Genomic DNA, 8,735 nt, shown 5'->3' with positions numbered 1-8,735 from the left:
AGGCCAAAACCTGAGCATGGTAGCGCAGGATCACAGAGAAGGAGCGGGTGGGGGTGCTTCTGTCTTGACAAAGGCGTGACATGGCTAGTGACTGAGAGGGCCTTGACTTTCCCCTATGACTGACTGTGAGAGGGGAAGGCGAAGATTTTCTGCACCCAGCATGCCTTGTGACATTCTTAGGCAAATGAGGTGAGAGCCCTGCCAGAATAGCTCCAGCGATCCCATGCCACTCCTCTGAAGGCTCCTGATCTGCATAACCACAGCATTTTGAGCAGGAAGCAGAGTGGCGCAGCGGAAGCGTGCTGGGCCCATAACCCAGAGGTCGATGGATCGAAACCATCCTCTGCTAGCATGGATTGATTTTTTTTCTTGTGAGGACCACTCTCTCGTTTCCACGCTGCCAGAGCGGAAAACAGCAGGCTTGTGCCAGCTTTTTGTGGGAAGAGACTGCTCAACTATCGGTCTCTGCTCAAAGTCAGGGAGACAGATGGTCAGAGAATCAACCCTACACTTCAAAGGAAATGATGCACAGTTATGACCATTAACGATAGATGCGACCCTCGCACTTCTTTCTGAGCCTGCTTGGAACGTTATTATTCCCTTTTTTTGTCCTGCTATTATCAATCTCCTGTGAATTTCGTGGAGCTGTTTTCTTTCTCTACCCTGCTGTTTTTCCCTTGCTGCCAATATATGCTTATTTCAATGATTTGAACTGCTGCTTTCCCTTTCTCCTTTTCTGCGCAGCTTTTGCATTGGTTTCAATCTCCAGTTCCTTAGCAGTTGCAAGAACTTTTTTCCTGATTTTCATGTTGGTCTGTAAACCAAAAATACCTCTGATACTGGTGCAATATAGTCATTGAACTCAGGGTTGTGATGTCTAGAGTTTAAAAAAAACATATGCCACGGAGCGTTGGTGGTATAGTGGTGAGCATAGCTGCCTTCCAAGCAGTTGACCCGGGTTCGATTCCCGGCCAACGCAGTGCTAATATTTACACATTAAATAAGCTGTAGCTATTCTAACGCAATATGTTAAAAAAAAGAGAAATATCTTGACCAGATTACTCAGCTATTAGATAAATAATAAACAAAGACATAGGCAGGCATCCCAAAAGCCCCGTCTGCGACTTTCTATGTCCTGAAAGTTTTATATTTTACAAACAGCAGTCACCACTCACAACTGCTGGTAATAAATGGGCTGCAGGGGGGCAGGCAATGAAACGGCTAAGCCCTTCTGCCCGACCAGCCTTTAGAACTGCAGCATCTCTGCAGTAAAAAGTGTTTCAGGTCAATATCTCTCCCCTGGAAAAAATGTGCGAGACCCACCACCGATAAATGTGGCAAAAGTCCCCAACATTTTCTGCATATTTGTGCTCTTACCTGAAAGCAGCGCCACCTTGTAGTCATCGCAGGCAACTGCAGCATACAACCAAATTTATCCGAGAGCAAGGTAAAAGAAACCCAAGGGAACAGCCCCTGTCTGCAGCAGGAAGGTTGGCTGCTTTGAATGGACAGAACTTCCAGTCCTAAGTCCACTCACGTCCCAAACGCTCGCCCTCACCGGGTGCACCTCTGGCTCCCAGGTAAGGCCAAAACCTGAGCATGGTAGCGCAGGATCACAGAGAAGGAGCGGGTGGGGGTGCTTCTGTCTTGACAAAGGCGTGACATGGCTAGTGACTGCGAGGGCCTTGACTTTCCCCTATGACTGACTGTGAGAGGGGAAGGCGAAGATTTTCTGCACCCAGCATGCCTTGTGACATTCTTAGGCAAATGAGGTGAGAGCCCTGCCAGAATAGCTCCAGCGATCCCATGCCACTCCTCTGAAGGCTCCTGATCTGCATAACCACAGCATTTTGAATAGGAAGCAGAGTGGCGCAGCGGAAGCGTGCTGGGCTCATAACCCAGAGGTCGATGGATTGAAACCATCCTCTGCTAGCATGGATTGATTTTTTTTCTTGTGAGGACCACTCTCTCGTTTCCACGCTGCCAGAGCGGAAAACAGCAGGCTTCTGCCAGCTTTTTGTGGGAAGAGACTGCTCAACTATCGGTCTCTGCTCAAAGTCAGGGAGACAGATGGTCAGAGAATCAACCCTACACTTCAAAGGAAATGATGCACAGTTATGACCATTAAAGAAAGATGGGACCCTCGCACTTCTTTCTGAGCCTGCTTGGAACGTTATTATTCCGTTTTTTTGTCCTGCTATTATCAATCTCCTGTGAATTTCGTGGAGCTGTTTTCTTTCTCTACCCTGCTGTTTTTCCCTTGCTGCCAATATATGTTTATTTCAATGATTTGAACTGCTGCTTTCCCTTTCTCCTTTTCTGCGCAGCTTTTGCATTGGTTTCAATCTCCAGTTCCTTAGCAGTTGCAAGAACTTTTTTCCTGATTTTCATGTTGGTCTGTAAACCAAAAATACCTCTGATACTGGTGCAATATAGTCATTGAACTCAGGGTTGTGATGTCTAGAGTTTTAAAAAAACATATGCCAGGGAGCGTTGGTGGTATAGTGGTGAGCATAGCTGCCTTCCAAACAGTTGACCCGGGTTCGATTCCCGGCCAACGCAGTGCTAATATTTATACATTAAGCAAGCTGTAGCTATTTTAACGCAATATGTTAAAAAAAAGAGAAATATCTTGACCAGATTACTCAGCTATTAGATAAATAATAAACAAAAACATAGGCAGGCATCCCAAAAGCCCCGTCTGCGACATTCTATGTCCTGAAATTTTTATATTTTACAAACAGCAGTCACCACTCACAACTGCTGGTAATAAATGGGCTGCAGGGGGGCAGGCAATGAAACGGCTAAGCCCTTCTGCCCGACCAGCCTTTAGAACTGCAGCATCTCTGCAGTAAAAAGTGTTTCAGGTCAATATCTCTCCCCTGGAAAAAATGTGCGAGACCCACCACCGATAAATGTGGCAAAAGTCCCCAACATTTTCTGCATATTTGTGCTCTTACCTGAAAGCAGCGCCACCTTGTAGTCATCGCAGGCAACTGCAGCATACAACCAAATTTATCCGAGAGCAAGGTGAAAGAAACCCAAGGGAACAGCCCCTGTCTGCAGCAGGAAGGTTGGCTGCTTCGAATGGACAGAACTTCCAGTCCTAAGTCCACTCACGTCCCGAACGCGCCCAAACGCTCATACCGGGCAAGCCCTCACCGGGTGCACCTCTGGCTCCCAGGTAAGGCCAAAACCTGAGCATGGCAGCGCAGGATCACAGAGAAGGAGCGGGTGGGGGTGCTTCTGTCTTGACAAAGGCGTGACATGGCTAGTGACTGAGAGGGCCTTGACTTTCCCCTATGACTGACTGTGAGAGGGGAAGGCGAAGATTTTCTGCACCCAGCATGCCTTGTGACATTCTTAGGCAAATGAGGTGAAAGCCCTGCCAGAATAGCTCCAGCGATCCCATGCCACTCCTCTGAAGGCTCCTGATCTGCATAACCACAGCATTTTGAGCAGAAAGCAGAGTGGCGCAGTGGAAGCGTGCTGGGCCCATAACCCAGAGGTCGATGGATCGAAACCATCCTCTGCTAGCATGGATTGATTTTTTTTCCTGTGAGGACCACTCTCTCGTTTCCACGCTGCCAGAGCGGAAAACAGCAGGCTTGTGCTTGCTTTTTGTGGGAAGAGACTGCTCAACTATCGGTCTCTGCTCAAAGTCAGGGAGACAGATGGTCAGAGAATCAACCCTACACTTCAAAGGAAATGATGCACAGTTATGACCATTAAAGAAAGATGGGACCCTCGCACTTCTTTCTGAGCCTGCTTGGAACGTTATTATTCCCTTTTTTTGTCCTGCTATTATCAATCTCCTGTGAATTTCGTGGAGCTGTTTTCTTTCTCTACCCTGCTGTTTTTCCCTTGCTGCCAATATATGCTTATTTCAATGATTTGAACTGCTGCTTTCCCTTTCTCCTTTTCTGCGCAGCTTTTGCATTGGTTTCAATCTCCAGTTCCTTACCAGTTGCAAGAACTTTTTTCCTGATTTTCATGTTGGTCTGTAAACCAAAAATACCTCTGATACTGGTGCAATATAGTAATTGAACTCAGGGTTGTGATGTCTAGAGTTTAAAAAAAACATATGCCACGGAGCGTTGGTGGTATAGTGGTGAGCATAGCTGCCTTCCAAGCAGTTGACCCGGGTTCGATTCCTGGCCAACGCAGTGCTAATATTTATACATTAAGCAAGCTGTAGCTATTCTAACGCAATATGTTAAAAAAAAGAGAAATATCTTGACCAGATTACTCAGCTATTAGATAAATAATAAACAAAGACATAGGCAGGCATCCTAAAAGCCCCGTCTGCGACTTTCTATGTCCTGAAATTTTTATATTTTACAAACAGCAGTCACCACTCACAACTGCTGGTAATAAATGGGCTGCAGGGGGGCAGGCAATGAAACGGCTAAGCCCTTCTGCCCGACCAGCCTTTAGAACTGCAGCATCTCTGCAGTAAAAAGTGTTTCAGGTCAATATCTCTCCCCTGGAAAAAATGTGCGAGACCCACCACCGATAAATGTGGCAAAAGTCCCCAACATTTTCTGCATATTTGTGCTCTTACCTGAAAGCAGCGCCACCTTGTAGTCATCGCAGGCAACTGCAGCATACAACCAAATTTATCCGAGAGCAAGATGAAAGAAACCCAAGGGAACAGCCCCTGTCTGCAGCAGGAAGGTTGGCTGCTTCGAATGGACAGAACTTCCAGTCCTAAGTCCACTCACGTCCCGAACACTCCCAAACGCTCATACCGGGCAAGCCCTCACCGGGTGCACCTCTGGCTCCCAGGTAAGGCCAAAACCTGAGCATGGTAGCGCAGGATCACAGAGAAGGAGCGGGTGGGGGTGCTTCTGTCTTGACAAAGGCGTGACATGGCTAGTGACTGAGAGGGCCTTGACTTTCCCCTATGACTGACTGTGAGAGGGGAAGGCGAAGATTTTCTGCACCCAGCATGCCTTGTGACATTCTTAGGCAAATGAGGTGAGAGCCCTGCCAGAATAGCTCCAGCGATCCCATGCCACTCCTCTGAAGGCTCCTGATCTGCATAACCACAGCATTTTGAGCAGGAAGCAGAGTGGCGCAGCGGAAGCGTGCTGGGCCCATAACCCAGAGGTCGATGGATCGAAACCATCCTCTGCTAGCATGGATTGATTTTTTTTCTTGTGAGGACCACTCTCTCGTTTCCACGCTGCCAGAGCGGAAAACAGCAGGCTTGTGCCAGCTTTTTGTGGGAAGAGACTGCTCAACTATCGGTCTCTGCTCAAAGTCAGGGAGACAGATGGTCAGAGAATCAACCCTACACTTCAAAGGAAATGATGCACAGTTATGACCATTAAAGAAAGATGGGACCCTCGCACTTCTTTCTGAGCCTGCTTGGAACGTTATTATTCCCTTTTTTTGTCCTGCTATTATCAATCTCCTGTGAATTTCGTGGAGCTGTTTTCTTTCTCTACCCTGCTGTTTTTCCCTTGCTGCCAATATATGCTTATTTCAATGATTTGAACTGCTGCTTTCCCTTTCTCCTTTTCTGCGCAGCTTTTGCATTGGTTTCAATCTCCAGTTCCTTACCAGTTGCAAGAACTTTTTTCCTGATTTTCATGTTGGTCTGTAAACCAAAAATACCTCTGATACTGGTGCAATATAGTAATTGAACTCAGGGTTGTGATGTCTAGAGTTTTAAAAAAACATATGCCACGGAGCGTTGGTGGTATAGTGGTGAGCATAGCTGCCTTCCAAGCAGTTGACCCGGGTTCGATTCCTGGCCAACGCAGTGCTAATATTTATACATTAAGCAAGCTGTAGCTATTCTAACGCAATATGTTAAAAAAAAGAGAAATATCTTGACCAGATTACTCAGCTATTAGATAAATAATAAACAAAGACATAGGCAGGCATCCTAAAAGCCCCGTCTGCGACTTTCTATGTCCTGAAATTTTTATATTTTACAAACAGCAGTCACCACTCACAACTGCTGGTAATAAATGGGCTGCAGGGGGGCAGGCAATGAAACGGCTAAGCCCTTCTGCCCGACCAGCCTTTAGAACTGCAGCATCTCTGCAGTAAAAAGTGTTTCAGGTCAATATCTCTCCCCTGGAAAAAATGTGCGAGACCCACCACCGATAAATGTGGCAATAGTCCCCAACATTTTCTGCATATTTGTGCTCTTACCTGAAAGCAGCGCCACCTTGTAGTCATCGCAGGCAACTGCAGCATACAACCAAATTTATCCGAGAGCAAGATGAAAGAAACCCAAGGGATCAGCCCCTGTCTGCAGCAGGAAGGTTGGCTGCTTCGAATGGACAGAACTTCCAGTCCTAAGTCCACTCACGTCCCGAACACTCCCAAACGCTCATACCGGGCAAGCCCTCACCAGGTGCACCTCTGGCTCCCAGGTAAGGCCAAAACCTGAGCATGGTAGCGCAGGATCACAGAGAAGGAGCGGGTGGGGGTGCTTCTGTCTTGACAAAGGCGTGACATGGCTAGTGACTGAGAGGGCCTTGACTTTCCCCTATGACTGACTGTGAGAGGGGAAGGCGAAGATTTTCTGCACCCAGCATGCCTTGTGACATTCTTAGGCAAATGAGGTGAGAGCCCTGCCAGAATAGCTCCAGCAATCCCATGCCACTCCTCTGAAGGCTCCTGATCTGCATAACCACAGCATTTTGAGCAGGAAGCAGAGTGGCGCAGCGGAAGCGTGCTGGGCCCATAACCCAGAGGTCGATGGATCGAAACCATCCTCTGCTAGCATGGATTGATTTTTTTTCTTGTGAGGACCACTCTCTCGTTTCCACGCTGCCAGAGCGGAAAACAGCAGGCTTGTGCCAGCTTTTTGTGGGAAGAGACTGCTCAACTATCGGTCTCTGCTCAAAGTCAGGGAGACAGATGGTCAGAGAATCAACCCTACACTTCAAAGGAAATGATGCACAGTTATGACCATTAACGAAAGATGCGACCCTCGCACTTCTTTCTGAGCCTGCTTGGAACGTTATTATTCCCTTTTTTTGTCCTGCTATTATCAATCTCCTGTGAATTTCGTGGAGCTGTTTTCTTTCTCTACCCTGCTGTTTTTCCCTTGCTGCCAATATATGCTTATTTCAATGATTTGAACTGCTGCTTTCCCTTTCTCCTTTTCTGCGCAGCTTTTGCATTGGTTTCAATCTCCAGTTCCTTAGCAGTTGCAAGAACTTTTTTCCTGATTTTCATGTTGGTCTGTAAACCAAAAATACCTCTGATACTGGTGCAATATAGTCATTGAACTCAGGGTTGTGATGTCTAGAGTTTAAAAAAAACATATGCCACGGAGCGTTGGTGGTATAGTGGTGAGCATAGCTGCCTTCCAAGCAGTTGACCCGGGTTCGATTCCCGGCCAACGCAGTGCTAATATTTACACATTAAATAAGCTGTAGCTATTCTAACGCAATATGTTAAAAAAAAGAGAAATATCTTGACCAGATTACTCAGCTATTAGATAAATAATAAACAAAGACATAGGCAGGCATCCCAAAAGCCCCGTCTGCGACTTTCTATGTCCTGAAATTTTTATATTTTACAAACAGCAGTCACCACTCACAACTGCTGGTAATAAATGGGCTGCAGGGGGGCAGGCAATGAAACGGCTAAGCCCTTCTGCCCGACCAGCCTTTAGAACTGCAGCATCTCTGCAGTAAAAAGTGTTTCAGGTCAATATCTCTCCCCTGGAAAAAATGTGCGAGACCCACCACCGATAAATGTGGCAAAAGTCCCCAACATTTTCTGCATATTTGTGCTCTTACCTGAAAGCAGCGCCACCTTGTAGTCATCGCAGGCAACTGCAGCATACAACCAAATTTATCCGAGAGCAAGGTAAAAGAAACCCAAGGGAACAGCCCCTGTCTGCAGCAGGAAGGTTGGCTGCTTTGAATGGACAGAACTTCCAGTCCTAAGTCCACTCACGTCCCAAACGCTCGCCCTCACCGGGTGCACCTCTGGCTCCCAGGTAAGGCCAAAACCTGAGCATGGTAGCGCAGGATCACAGAGAAGGAGCGGGTGGGGGTGCTTCTGTCTTGACAAAGGCGTGACATGGCTAGTGACTGCGAGGGCCTTGACTTTCCCCTATGACTGACTGTGAGAGGGGAAGGCGAAGATTTTCTGCACCCAGCATGCCTTGTGACATTCTTAGGCAAATGAGGTGAGAGCCCTGCCAGAATAGCTCCAGCGATCCCATGCCACTCCTCTGAAGGCTCCTGATCTGCATAACCACAGCATTTTGAATAGGAAGCAGAGTGGCGCAGCGGAAGCGTGCTGGGCTCATAACCCAGAGGTCGATGGATCGAAACCATCCTCTGCTAGCATGGATTGATTTTTTTTCTTGTGAGGACCACTCTCTCGTTTCCACGCTGCCAGAGCGGAAAACAGCAGGCTTCTGCCAGCTTTTTGTGGGAAGAGACTGCTCAACTATCGGTCTCTGCTCAAAGTCAGGGAGACAGATGGTCAGAGAATCAACCCTACACTTCAAAGGAAATGATGCACAGTTATGACCATTAAAGAAAGATGGGACCCTCGCACTTCTTTCTGAGCCTGCTTGGAACGTTATTATTCCGTTTTTTTGTCCTGCTATTATCAATCTCCTGTGAATTTCGTGGAGCTGTTTTCTTTCTCTACCCTGCTGTTTTTCCCTTGCTGCCAATATATGCTTATTTCAATGATTTGAACTGCTGCTTTCCCTTTCTCCTTTTCTGCGCAGCTTTTGCATTGGT

At 47.2% G+C, this 8,735-nt stretch overlaps 2 non-coding genes across 2 annotated transcripts; both read left to right on the top strand.

Annotated features, from left to right (window-relative positions):
• The first annotated feature begins 907 nt into the window (after window positions 1-907).
• On the top strand, window positions 908-979 carry TRNAG-UCC (transfer RNA glycine (anticodon UCC)). Its single transcript has one exon. It is a non-coding gene; the product is annotated as a tRNA-Gly (tRNA).
• Window positions 980-7,302: 6,323 nt separating this feature from the next.
• Window positions 7,303-7,374, top strand: TRNAG-UCC (transfer RNA glycine (anticodon UCC)). Its single transcript has one exon. It is a non-coding gene; the product is annotated as a tRNA-Gly (tRNA).
• The last annotated feature ends 1,361 nt before the right edge of the window (window positions 7,375-8,735 follow it).

The sequence above is a fragment of the Pleurodeles waltl genome, unplaced genomic scaffold (genome assembly GCF_031143425.1).
Source record: "Pleurodeles waltl isolate 20211129_DDA unplaced genomic scaffold, aPleWal1.hap1.20221129 scaffold_69, whole genome shotgun sequence".
Taxonomy (NCBI): Eukaryota; Metazoa; Chordata; class Amphibia; order Caudata; family Salamandridae; genus Pleurodeles; species Pleurodeles waltl.
This window is presented reverse-complemented; position numbering and strand designations above follow the sequence as displayed.